Here is a 15,207-nt window from a genome sequence, read left to right on the forward strand (position 1 = left end):
TAGTCATCCTATTCCCCCTCTCCAAAATACTTGAAAAATGCATCCACTCACAACTGCTAAAATACCTACTCCAACAAAATCTTCTCACACCAACCCAGCACAGCTTCCGTCCCCACCACAGTACAACTACTGCCCTCCTGTCCTTAACCCACACCATTGCTGAGGCCCATGATAACAAAAAATGTATCTCATGCCTCTTCCTAGATCTTTCCAAAGCTTTTGATACTGTCATCCATTCCCTGTTGCTATCTAAACTTGCTAGTCTCAATCTATCTGCCTCCACCCTTACCTGGTTCTCCAGTTACCTAGCCTGCAGGCAGCAGTCTTTCAAATGGCTATCTTCCTCTTCTCCTTTCTTATCTGACCCAACAGGAGTACCCCAAGGTTCCATCCTGGGTCCCATCCTCTTTAACATTTTCAATAACGACCTACACACATCATGTAAACAATCCTCACACATCTAATATACAGATGATTCTACCATCATCTCTATCTCTGACATCTCTGAGCTCCATACTCTCACTCAACAAACCTTCTCATCTACTGAACAGTGGCTTAATGAAAACCTACTCATCCTCAACCCCCCAAAAAACAAACCTCTTATTATTTCTCTCCTTTCACTTACTCACAATAATCCTCCTTTTATATCACTTCCTCAAATAACACAATTATTAAACCTGATGCTCACACTAAACTCTTAGGAGTCATCATTGATGATTAACTCAAATTTAATACACACCTGCTCCAATGTATAAAAAAGACTAACCAGAAACTAGATTTGCTATATTGTAATGAAAAATTTCTAACTCCTAATGCTAGACTCTCCCTTGCTCAAGCTCTCCTTCTCCCCTCCCTTCTGTATGCTGCCCCTATATTCACCAGTATCCAAACCACAACATTAAACAAACTCCAGCAAACTTACCATAAGATAGCTAGATTCATTACAAACTCTCCTTATAAAACACATCACTGTCTACCCCTTTCATCCCTACACTGGCTAGAATTCCCCCACACACATTGTTACTATTACAACTACAAATGCTACATTCCATTCTCTCCAAACCTTCATCTTGCCCAGCTCTTTCTTCCCTCATATCTATCTACACACCTTCTCGCACTCTTTGTACCTCTAATCAGCAACTACTACACACCTAACAACCAAAAAAAAAAAAACCGTAGGCAAACTCTTATATAAATACTACATTGCCCAAAACTGGAACAAACTGCCTCATGAAATATGTTCCATCATTCATCCAGCCCACTCTAAGGAAAAACTCAAACTTCATCTGCTTAACACCAAAATCAGTCCTTCTAAAGCCCCACCCTAATTTCTTCTCTCCTTCCTAGGTGCACCATCCTCATTAAACCACCCTCCTCTTAAAAAAGTAATCCCTCTACTAGAAGTAACACATTTCTGTTGTATACTCATATCTGATTCATCAAGCTCTATGTGTAAATATGTAAATAATTCTCTACACTGTAAACACAGTGTAGACATAACATAAATGGTTTGCATTCTTTGTTTTGTATTTGTATTGTTCTTGAATAATTTTCAATATCTTATCATATGTTATTGAAATTGTCACCATTTATTTTTGTATAATGTCTGTATTTATTTGGAGCTTTTCTCCTTGGGTCTCTACTGAAAACGGGCCAAAAGCCCAACTGGACTAACCCGGTTAACAAATGTCAATAAATAAATAAATATGTATCTGATTAGAAATATATTTAAAGGCAACCAAAAGATTATTTTGGGGAATGGGGAATTAGCTAAGATTCTTGGTGATAGTCCATCATTCACATACAATAGAATTCACAACATGAAATCTTTGTTAGAATATCATATGCCTACACTCTCAGAAACATATAGTACATAGGGGCATGACCAAGATGTGCTCTAGATAACAGCACATCTTTTCAGCTCTGCCACTTTTCAATTTATTTATGACAGGATTTTTTGTTAAGAAACTATCCTTAGAAGAGTTTTCATATACTAATAGATACTACTAAACATATTCTAGGATAGTATCTAAATATTTTTGTGAAATGTTGACTTTTTTCCTGCCAAAAATACATTTGATTATTTCTCTCATCACCGGACTACAGAATGAGCTTCTCTAAAGTTAACCATAGAAAAAAGCACATTCAAAAAGGAATTACAGTCCTTGCTTTCTAATATCCAAGAGTTAGTGGTGAAAATTGACAAAAAGGATAAAACTGGACAATTTTATGGAGAAATGCTCAAAACAGATGGAAATTATACATGAGGACCTTCAGTAACAAAAAACACAAATTACTGAAATTGAACAAGCTCTGAATGATATGGTTGGCAGATTACAGGAAGGAGAAAATAATACAGAATTCCTATTAAAGCAGAATATTTTACTTCAATCAAAAACTGATGAATTCGAAAACAGGTCATGTAGAAATAATATTAGAATCTTCGGTTTGCCAGACAACATTAAAAGTAACAACTTGGTATGCTCTCTGACTACTTGGCTACGTGAAATACTTGATCTCCCTGAAGCTTTATCTTATAGCATCAAAACAGCTCACAGATCACTAGTATCATCGAAAACTAGTAAGAACAACTCAACTAAATCTGTGATAGTAAGAGTTCTCTCATCTCATGACAAAGAAATTAACCTAAAAACAGCATGGGCTAAGGCTCCCATCAAAATAAAAGATGACATAATTTGCTTTGATAATGGCTATTCTCCAATGGTTATAGCTGAAAGGAAACCTTTTCTGTCATTAGTTAAGGAATTAAAAAAAGAGTCAAATAAAAACTCATCTGTTGTTTCTGGCCAGAATGAAAATATTCCTGTAAGAGGATTCTAAAATCTTTGAAGACTTGGATGCTGCATTCACATTTATAAGATCAAATAAAATACTTGAAAACTTGAAGAAATGGAATGGGCTAACTCAAGTTTGAAAAGACTGGCTGACAACAGTACATAGAAATCTTCTGATAAAAAAAGAAGTTAAAAAATGAATAGTTATCTCTTCCCCTTTAACATGTCCATGTTTTAAACTGCTTATAGAGAAGTCTGAATGCTCTCTGGTGCTGGTTTCTATATGTGGTGTTTAGTTTTGTAGACATGAAGCATAGGTGAGCTTTAGAAGATGGTGTTTTGTTTATACAGAGTAAGCTCCTGATCTAAAAAAAGGAATAAAACAAAAGGGGAATGTTTAAAATATTTGTTAGACTGTTTGTTTCATATATTTGATTCTCTTGTAATACTGTTTTTGCATTTGGTACAGTAATTAATGTTATATAAACTGGGTGGCTATAAATTACACTTATTCATATAAGTGGTAACTGACTGCCTTAATTTTGTGGCTTAGAAATACCTGGCTCTCCTCAAACATCAGTTAACAACACAAGATGTACCTAGATAAAATACTAGCAAAATTACTCATTCTTTCCTGCTGAAACTGTTTAGCCTCCATTTTTCTTCATTTTGAGCTCGAGAGAGCTTGTCTTGAGTCATCTGGATGTTGGACAGTTGCTTCAGGCTTCATTATTGTGCAATCTGGTAATTTGCAAACTTTGAACTTTGAACTGACATCTTTTCAAGAAGAAAGAACATTACACCGATGTAAAAAGCCATGAATGGATTACAAGTACAGAGAGACTTTTCTGATTTTATGTATAGCTTAATTTTTTTCTCTTCTCTTATTTTTTATTTAAAATGGTCCTTTTTTTAGGAAGATTTTTTATTTCTGTAACTAATTTGGTAGGAATGATCTATGCTGGTGTGCTTATGTTCCTAAAGCTTAGCGGATAACTTCATTTATGAATAGTAGGTAGCAACATGAATATTAAAAGGATTTATGATTTTGCAATATGTTTTAAGCTCTGAATAGCTAATTGGAGCTTTTGATGCATTTTAATCTACCAATGTCAAAAGTATAACATTAGATTACTTTTTTTTTCAGGAAAACGGTTTACAGAGAGCTCTGATTTAATAGACCTTTCCCTAGCAGTGTTATACATAAGGCTTTACATATAATATGTGTATATGTGTTTGAAGAGGGGGTAATCACTTATAAGCTAGAAAATTATATATACAAATGATCAAGTAAACCCCACTGACAATTTTCATATACTTAACTTATCTAGTTTACCTAGTTTACAGTATACAGGTGTTCCTTGTATGATAAATTCTACTCTTAGACCTTCCAATTCAGTACTTATATTCACTGTTGATTAAACTCCATTTGTATTTAATATGGCTTTGTCATAAACAAAATGAATGTAATTGATTGAAACATGACCATGGAAGTTAGCTGAACTTGTCATAGTATTTCTGGTCTGTGTGTAAAGAATCAGAATGTGATTTCATATTACATGACGTGGGATGTTAGTTTACCTATTATAGTAATGCTGGACCTAAAACTGCAGATTTGAGTGAAGGTGTAGCTATTACCCTTTACATAAAGCCTAGACAACAGGACAGAAAGAATTACTAATATGTACTAGCACTCCATCATATTTTACTGTTACCTTTTTTCCTCTCTCTTTCCTTTGTAGAAAGGAATAAAGCTAAGAAGATAATAATAGAAAGGGAGGGGAGGGAGGAAGAAAAAAAAAAAGAAGACTGTAGGAAAAGAGGAAAGGAAAAAAGAAAGGGGAGGGACTTCTTATGGTGCAAAATATTGATAAGGGTTAAAGATGGGCATAAATAAGAATATAAAGTTTTGCAATTCATGGAAAGGATACAGATTTATGTGTCTACAGTAAGATACATTGAAAATGTGATGTTCTCCATTATGAACACTGAAATGACTATATTATAATACATTGTGTGATACAACTTCCCCTTTACTGAAGTTGAAGTTGGGCATATTTATCTAAGTTAAAGGGAATAGTTTGACTCTTTTTAAACACATACAGCATTGGCATTTAAGTTACACTATGATTTGAATTGTTCAAAGCCTATAAGATTATTATAGTTAAATTAGAATTATATAGGCGAGTTCTGATAGCCTTTCTAATTTTACAAATCTAATTGCTAGTTCTATTAGATAGACATTCATGAAAAGATTAGATTGAAGGGAAATAATTCTTCAATTTCTGCTGTTTTTAGAACTATAGAAAACTTTCAAAAGAAATCCGGATTGATCTTTAATAATAATAAAACAAAAATACTCCTTATTTATCCAAATAACTATAAGATAGATAATACATTTATAAAATATTTAGCACAAGGAGAACAAATAACATATTTTGGAATAATACTTACTAAAAACATCAAAGATATCATCCACCTAAACTATAACCATAGTCTATTTAATATAAAAAATCATATAAGTACCTGGAATAAGCTCCCTTTTACTATGGAAGAAAAACTCTCAATTATAAAAATGATTTCACTTCCAAAAATATTTTGTATTATACAATCAGTATCTTTAACCCCTCCCAAATCAATAATGAAAAATTTCAATTCAATGATCTTAAAATTCTTATGGCTCCCTTTGTGATGTGGTAATGGAACTCAAACTTTTTACTAGAAAATTGAATCTTAAATGTATTATACCTCCTGATGAGAAAAGTTCTGATATTCCATTGCTGCAAAGACCTAGTACCTTTAACCCCCCCCCCATTAATTCCAAGTATATATCTTTTTGAACAATTATGTGAGCAAAGTATCAAGGAATAGCATTCTAACCATAGGAGGTATACATTTTACAATCTTTTAAGTGAAGAGAGGGAACTCATGCATAGACTTGCTAGTGATTCCAACATATGAATTATGAAACCAGATGAAGGAGGGGGCATTGTCATCATGGATAGAATTTTGTACTCTTCAAAGATGCTGCAATTCTTACAAAATGGCACTTTTTTTGTTGAGGCATCATGAAATGAGAAGAACACTGCTTATCATAGTATAGACCTCATTTTGGAATGACATATTTATTACATATGATCTACCTCTTTGTGTCAGATAATTTATAACTGTTTGCAAGCCTAAGATCACAGGAATTTTTGGTATTCCCAAGATTCATAAGTCAGTTACTGACCCTCCATTGTGATCTATAGTGGCACCAGCAGGTTCGAAGACCGAACCATTGGCAAAATTTGTTGACATTAAATTAAAAACTTTTTTTGTCAACAAAAGGCACATCTTAAATCTCTGTCGCATATCGCCTACTCAGAGGCGATCTCTGGCTAACATACAAAGCTATGTCAAACCCAGAACTTTTGGACATACTCCACTTAAAGAAATCCCAATCCCTCTGAGCTACATGTTCTAGGGACCTAAACCTTGTCACCACTATAAACAGAACATGCTGGAGGGATAGATTCCTGTCCCAGAGACTTCCCATACTTTGAAACAAACTACCTGTCTATATCAAACAAAACTCCTCATTAGCACTCTTCAAGAAAAATCTTGATGATTGGATGAGAGATAGGAAATTCACCCTGAGGATCACTTCTGTGTCTCTGCTTGACAGGGTCACAAAAAAATAATTTTCTTGGGTGACAAAAGCCAGGGTACTGTTTGACTAGGCTTATATAGGCCCTAGGATCAATAGTCTAGTACCTACCTATGAACCTATGAAGAACTGGACTGGTTCCTCCAAGTTTTGGTTAAAGGCTCTAGCCTTTCCAACAATGAAATTAGTCTTATATGTAGATCAGATTATGGAACTCATCCCGACAAATAATTTTGTATACTTTGAAAGGCATACTACAAGCAACATACGGACATTGTGATGGGGGCCACTTGAGCCCTCTGTCTTTGCCAATACGGTCCAATGGTTTTGGGAAACTAATTTTGTTTTAAACTGCATTTGCACCTATGTTGGGTTTGTATCTGAGATTTTTGGACAACATTTTTATTCTGTGGAAAGGAAGTTTGGAGGACTTAGAAAACTTTATGGACTTCCTTAAATGCTCTACTGACTTTTTGGAGTTTATCCATCACTACCACAATAACTCAATAGATTTTTTGGATGTGACTCTTTATAAGAACTTAGAGAATTTCAGATATGAATCTAATATATATATAGGAAACCAACCTTTTCTAATCGTACTTACATTTCTCTAGCCAGCATCCGATATGGCAAAAGAAAAATTTAGTAAAAGTTCAGTTAATTAGCCTATGTAGATTGGTTTCAAATGGTGAAGTGCTCAAACTAGAGGGTGAGAAATTGGTTAGTATGTTCCTCGAAAGGGGTTACTCCAAACATCTTTTGGACAGCACCATTAATTATGTTATGGAAAATAGAGGTGTTAAATATAAGCCCCTTTTATGTAACAATGATGCAGGTACCAACTCTATTAATCTTGAGGGTCAAGGAACTAATACTTGACATGACCATCACAATTCATCACAAGTATTTGTTTTGCAATATAATTCAGGTATTTATTTATTACAGGGCATGGCTAAGAAACACTGAGCAACTTTTTCTGGATCATTGGCCCTTACGGGTAGGCTGGGTCATGAACCTATATTTGTTTAAGAAAATAAAACTTTTGAGTGTATTTTTGAAACCAACAAGCAACAAATAAATGGTCACACTAATGATTGTGGAATATAAAAATTTGGGGCTTGCCGACAATGTAGGTATATCCTGGAGGTTAGTAGTTTTCTTGTTCAAATTGATTGGCCATATTTGCTTACTGTTAAAAGTAAATATGACTGTAATACTAAGGGAGTTGTTTACATCAGTTTTTGTGCCACCTATTCTGCTTTTTATATTGGCAAAACTAATGGCCCCTTATGTATGAGAATTTACCAACATCTTTAGATTAAGAGCAAAAATACAAGTAATGCACTTTATAAACATTTCATTATGTGTTCTGGTTACAAGAAATTTATATTTGTTATTTTGGAAAAGGTGGGTGCACTCAATAGAGGGGGTGACTGGGAGACCTTAGTGGAGAAAAGGGAACTGTATTGGCAAGTTCTTTGAAATGCCATCCCCCCCCCAGCGTTTAATGAATGCGTATTGATCAAATACATTTTGAAGTTGAAAGCAGATACTGTTTGACTTTTATCATTAAATAATATGTACTTTTTTAGTATATAAACTAATTAATGCAATTTTATTATTGGCATTATTATTTATGTCTGCATATGTTTTTAGTTATTAGTATTTAACATGTACTAGGATTTTATTTATTATGAAGGCAACAAAATGTTTGTATTTTGTATTTTGGCGCCACCTTTCTTAGAAAGTGAGATGTTGCACAAGATGCTGCATAACTTGCTTTGCACTTGGGCTCCACCCTCCTAAAGATGTCCCTCTCACCAGGTTGAATAAGGAGAAAATTACAGTCAGCTGCCTGTCGGGTGCCAGGATCCGCCACATAACGCATGCCCTCAAGTCACTCCACAACAAGTGCAAATATGACTCTGTCATTGTCCATGTTGGAGTGAATGAGTTGAGACATACCTCCCTGGACTACATGAAAAGAGACATGGAAGAGCTCTCGGATCATGTGGCCCAGGCAGGTATGACCCTAGCCCTGAGTAGCATCCTGCCTTCGCCCAGAATGATACCACAATATAAGGATAAAATGATTGACTTCAACAATTGGCTAAGCTTATGGTGTCATTCAAAGGGGATCCAGTATCTGTCTGCCTGGGATGACATGATTGACAGACCACGATGCTTTGCCAGAGATGGTCTGCACCTGTCACCCCTGGGATTCAGGTTACTGGCTAAGGCTCTTGCCACCCCTATAGTGCCTTTTTTAGGCAAACGTCAAAGGACAAAACCACCACCATAACAGGTACAAGCATGCAAAATCTGAAGGTAATGCTACTCAATGCTAGAAGTCTAAACCTCAAAATGCACTCTCTCGAGGCACTCCTAAAATGGAGAACATCGATATCTGTGCAGTAACTGAGACCTGGTTCAAGGCTCCAGAGAGCACCCCTGCAATACCAGGCTACAACTCTTACCACACTTTTCAGCCACCAAACCAGGACCGAAACACTAAAGGTGGAGGAGTGTCAATATTCACCAAGGATATTCACACCACCAGGCTAGTTGGCCAACACAATGTGTCTGAAATTCTCCAAGTGCAACTAACACTAGGTAAGACTGCAATCCAAATTGTAGCTTGCTACAGATCCCCACCATACCCCAAGATTCTCACTACACCTTTCTAAATATACTGGAAAATATTAAGATAGAACCAAACACCCTAATACTGGGTGAATTTAACTACCCTGCCATTAACTGGGAAAACTACTCATGTCCCAACACCTTTGCGCAACGGTTCTTGGAATTCATAAATTCCAACGCCCTGGATCAACTAATCCATAGTCCCACCAGGGGCTCCAATATCCTAGACCTGGTCATTACCAACATGGGAAATCAATGCTCCATACCTATGGTCACCCCCTCGTTAGTCAGGTATGACCATAAGCTAATCACCCTTAACATCCACATCCCACCCCCAGTAAAGAAACCACCATAAAAAACTTCTCCAAAGCCAACTTCATGCTACTCAAGTCAGAAGTGACAAACTTCATGACACCCATGCAGACGGGAACTGAAAGTTCAACTGCTGAATCCTACACTAAGGCACTGTACGAGCACATCCACTCATGCATGAATCGTGCCATCCCAAATAGAACCAAAATGCTCTCATACAAAAAAAGGAAGCCAATCTGGTGGTCCCCTGCCATAAACAAACTTTACAACAAAAGGAAGAAACTTTTGCAGAAAAGAGGAAAATACCAGGATGCAAAAAACTCCCTTACTAGCCTCAGTAAGAAAATGAGATGCCTCATAAAATCCTCCAAAGCTAGTTACGAAAATAAAATTGCCAAAGATTCCAAAGACAACCACAAAGCATTCTATAACTATGTCAAGAATCTAAATGGCAATGCTCAGATCTGCTCTGAGCTAAAACAGAATGGCATTAACTATACTGATCTGAAGGATATTGCCAATATCCTGGCAGATCGATTCAGTGCCAACTTCACCCCCCTCTCACCCCCTAAATAGCCCATCTCAATACCGGAAGATTGCCAAATTCCAGTAATAATGGCCACACAGGTACAAAACACACTCTCTAAAGCCAAGAATACAGCATCCATGGGACCAGATGACATCCCGGGCTGTGTACTACATGAACTACAATATGAACTGGCACCTCACCTAAGTGTCATGTTTAATCATAGCCTCACCTCAGGTTTCGTGTCCACTGAGTGGCGCAGAGCTACAGTTATCCCAATCCACAAGCGGGGATCCACCTTGGATCCCGGAAACTACCGTCCCATCAGTCTGACAAGCCTTATCTGCAAGGCCATGGAGTGTATTTTCATGGAACTTATAAACAAAGACAATGGCAACCTTCAAACACTGGACCCCACCCAGTTTGGGTTTGTGAAGGGTCGATCTTGTCTCCTGAACCTGATTGACTTCTTTGAATCAGTCTCCAGAGCCATGGACAAGGGTAAGGTGGTCCACACAGCCTATCTAGACCTTGCCAAGGCCTTTGACACCACCCCCCACTCTGGAATCATAGATAAACTTACTAAGTTGGGCATTAATCCCTATGTCACCCAATGGGTTGCTAAATGGCTTACTGATAGAACCCACACTGTAAAAGTAGCCGACTCCAAATCCAGCTCCAGACAAGTGACAAGTGGAGTACCTCAGGGTTCAGTCCTGGGGCTGCTCTTGTTTGGCATCTACTTCTCTGAAGTACAGGTCAACACTAAGGGACTCTGGCTAACAAAGTTTGCAGATGACTGCAAACTGGGAGCCATTATTGAATCCCCAAATGATGTGGATACTCTACAAAAGGGCCTTACAGAAACAGATGCTTGGTGCCAGAGCCATGGGCTCAAGCTCAATGGGAAAAAACATGTATCCATGAATTACCATATAGGTGGCAGTACACTAAACACAGAAAGTGTGATAAGAGACTTAGGGACACAGGTGGACAGTGGTCTCACCTTCGATAACCACATCGCCACAACAGTCAGGAAATCCTTCTATGTGGCACACCTCATCACGAAGGGCTTTTCATCCAGAAAAAAGGGGGTCATTGTCCCACTGTACTCATCCCTCATTAGACCCATTATAGAATACAATGCCCCATTTGGTATGTACCTCTCAAGACATCTGCAACAACTGGAAAGGCCTCAGAAATACCTCACTAAAAGAATCACAGGCCTAAAGCAGATGGCCTACGCTGACCGCCTTAAAAAACTCCAGCTATACTCTGTCGCATATCGTCTACTCAGAGGCGATCTCTGCTTAACATACAAGGCCATGTCAAACCCAGAGCTGTTGGACATGCTACACTTAAAGAAATCCCAATCCCTTAGAGCTACATGCTCCAGGGATCTAAACCTTGTCATCACAATAAACAAAACATGCTGGAGGGATAGGTTCCTGACCCAGAGACTCCGCAGACTCTGGAATAGATTGCCCATACATGTCAAACAGAGTGCCTCTTTGGACCTCTTCAAGAGGAACCTTGATGATTGGATGGGAGAAAGGAAATTCACCCCAGGGATCACGTCAGTCGCCCTGCTAGACAGGGGTCCAGGAAAGTAAATAATGTGGGAAGAAATAGCCAGGGAATTGTTATGGCTAGGCTTGTATAGGCCCTAGGGCTTATAGCCTAGTACCAACCTATGAACCTATGAACCTATGAAGTCAGGATTATCTTTTTATGGTATTTAAAGGATGTGAGGTAGTGCATTTGTTTGTCTGATGATGTTTCTGTAGTACTGGAAATGAAAGTGCTTACATTTGGTTTATTAAAATACCCTTTGGTGGCTTTGGAGCAGTGTTTCTTGTTTTTGCAGATTTTACAATCAATAGCTATCAACCTAATGATCAAGATAAAAAAAATTATATTAGAATCAGCTAAAATGACCATTTCTTGATTAAATGGAGATTATTTACATGGAAATTTATGTACAGATCATTTTTAACTCCCTACATAATTGCATTTAGCAGAAAGGACAATGTTTGCTGGAGATGTAAAATAGAAGTGAAGGCAGATTGGTCTCATATGTTTTTTGATTGCATAGTTTTAAAAAATTATTGGGACAACATTAATCATTTTCTTCAAGCCTTATTTTCAGATAACTTTACATTTTCTAAATATATGGTTCCATTTAACACACCAATACCTGAGTGCATTAAGAAAGTTAAGTGTCCTCTGGTTTGGTCTATACTAGCTGTTGCCAGAAAAGTTATAACAAGAAATTGGAAATCTGATACTTCCTCCTTTTTCTTAGAATTTAAAAAACTTATTACTGAAGTTTGTCACTTGGAATTACTGACCATTAAATCAAGATCCATCAGGAACATGTCTTCATATAATGTATTGGACAAGTTACAAGGTTTATTAGAAAAACAATATGTTAACTCATGAAATTGTTAATGTATACCAAAATTCGGGTCCCCTACAGATGATTGAACTCTTAAAAATCAACTTTCATATGGCCGAGATGATATGATTGAAGTTTTAAAACTTTGAACATTCTGAACAGAGATCTCCGTGCAGCACGGAATGGGAAAATGTCCCTTTTCCTCGCTGTAGTGCGATCTCAGAGTTGAATTTACGAGCATACCCTGGCAATTAGAAATAAAGATGTAAGCAACTCCTTAGCCAAATATTCCTTAATTTGATCGAACTTTAAGAAATTCCAGTTTTTTGTTTTAGATGCTATTAATCTTAAAAAGTTTGAGGGCAATTATAATGTTTTATTTGAATGCAGTGAATCTTGGTGGCAAATTAGACTGCGTGCAGATACATTTCCAGGTTTGAAAAAGCCTCTGCTAGCTCAAAGACTTTAAAATCTGGTTAGTTTCTTTAGAAGCTTGTTGTTTAAGTATATTTAATATAGTCTTATATGTATATATTGCCTACACTGAATTTTTTGCGATTCTTTTTCAGTACTTTTATCAATAGAACTGGTATTGTGACACTTTTCTAAACATTGTATCTTTTAACACTTTGTAGCTTTAAAAAAATTAATTCCAAGTGAAAATCATTTGATCGATTTTTGATAGTCTTGTGATTTTATTGCCACTTTTTAAAATCCTGGTTTGTGTAAATAGTTTTAATTCTGAAGAAGTTCTTGAATAATTAAAAGAATGAATGCTCTCAGTGAGTATAGATTGTAGTGTTTTTGTAAATCATTCCATTGCTATGGACATAACACAGTGTATTCAGTGTGAATGACCTTCTAAAATTTAGGTGGAGGGTATTTCTTTAACTCTTCATGTATCAGGTCAAGTTTAATTTAAGATTGTATAATGCAATTAAATTGTCATAGAATGCAGCATACAGGAACTCAAACACTGACAAAGGGCAACTCTAGATGGATAAAGAAAGAGTAGACAAGGTAGCCTAGGTTATATAAGACCAGGTAGGCTGACTGGCATTTTCAAAACCATTTCATGTGTGTGTGTGTGTGTGTGTGTGTGTGTGTGTGTGTGTGTGTGTGTGTGTGTGTGTGTGTGTGTGTGTGTGTGTATATATATATATATAGATTATATATATATATATATATATATATATATATATATATATATATATATATATATATATATATATATATATTTATATATCTATCTATATATATATATATATATATATATATATATATATATATATATGGAGCTACTTCATTTAATCATATAACCACACAGTCGAAGTACTAAACATAAAGACGAGAAAGTCAAAGGCTCAGAATATTGAAATTGCACATTATCACGTCGTTTTGTCGAAAAATAGCAAAATGAGTGCTGTAACATGTATAGAAGGTGGTATTCCTATTGGGTACACCATTCTGTAACTAAGAAAAAGACAACATGGTGGATGTTTAGTTCTTCAGTATAGTAGGCGGAATTGGAGGCATTTAGAGCAGTTACTTATGTTTAAAATGTAAACTAGTTTTGTGTGTAGGTAGTTTGTCCTTTTCCTCAAGTTAATGCAATCTCGAAATTGCTATATTTAATTTATGGGGGGTGGGGTGCAGTGGAACTTGCCCCACTGCAAAAATGAAGGAAAAGAAAGTAAGTGTATTGATTTGTTAATTAGGACCCGACCGTTTAATCTATCTATTTTTGAGGTTGTTGTACTTTTACACAGACTGGTGTGCAAGGTACTTATTTAATAATGTCCTTTTGTGCTGGGTTATGTAACTTTGGAGTTTAGAGTCACAAATTGACTGGGTTACATGTTGCAAAGGTATAGGGTTGTAGGTTTTATCTATTTTATAGTGTTTTCCATGTTTTAAGTTTTTATGTTTTGTGTTTCAAAGTTATGATGTACTGCAATGTCAACTTTCTCATCTCGATGTTTAGTATTTCAACATTGTGGTTGGATGATTAAATGAAGTAGACCCATATATATATATATATATATATATATATATATATATATATATATATATATATATATATATGTATATATATATATATATATATATATATATATATATATATATATATATATATATTTTTTATACACAACACCAAAAGTATACCAGCACTCAACCCAGCAAAGCTTCCAGCAATAAAGTGCCTAGTACAGGCAAGGAATCGAGTTCGGAGACACTTTTAAATGAGCTAAAATAGCTCTATATTTTTACTTGTTACACCATCTCTCAGCAGTGGGGCTAATATTCGGCAGCCTTTTTTACCGCTCCCCATCAGATCCAAACAAAAACAATCAATAGGGTCACCAGAGCAGCGAGGTCCTCACAAGAGGAAGCAAGACAACCTCAACAATTTCAACGATGGCAATACGATAAGAACAATGTGGGAGAAATGACAGGTGATTAGATTTGGAACATCTCTAAAAGGTACATTTCTGAATTTGAATGCAACATTTTGGATAAAGGGTTGTCCTTTATTCCTACTACTTCTGCTAATGTTGCTGAAACTTTAATTGATTTTAAGCTAGCATTGAAGAATGTGCAACTTAAATTAATGCTTAAAAATGAAACATTGAATGACAATGTTGACCTAGGTTGAGGTATGTTGTTTAAAAAACCTAGTTTATACAGTCCACAATTTAATTCAACTCTAGATATGTTCTATAAAGTGTGTGAGGCTGAGTTCTATAATTACTTTGATAAACAGCATAGGTGTATGAAAAGAATACCTGATAACTTTACTGAATATGAGAGATCTGCCCTTGAAGTGTTAGAACATGATACCAGTATTGTTATTAGACCTGCTGACAAGGGGGGACAGATTATT

This window comes from Protopterus annectens, chromosome 2.part1 (assembly GCF_019279795.1).
Source record: "Protopterus annectens isolate FY-2018-M chromosome 2.part1, PAN1.0, whole genome shotgun sequence".
Lineage (NCBI taxonomy): Eukaryota > Metazoa > Chordata > Ceratodontiformes > Protopteridae > Protopterus > Protopterus annectens.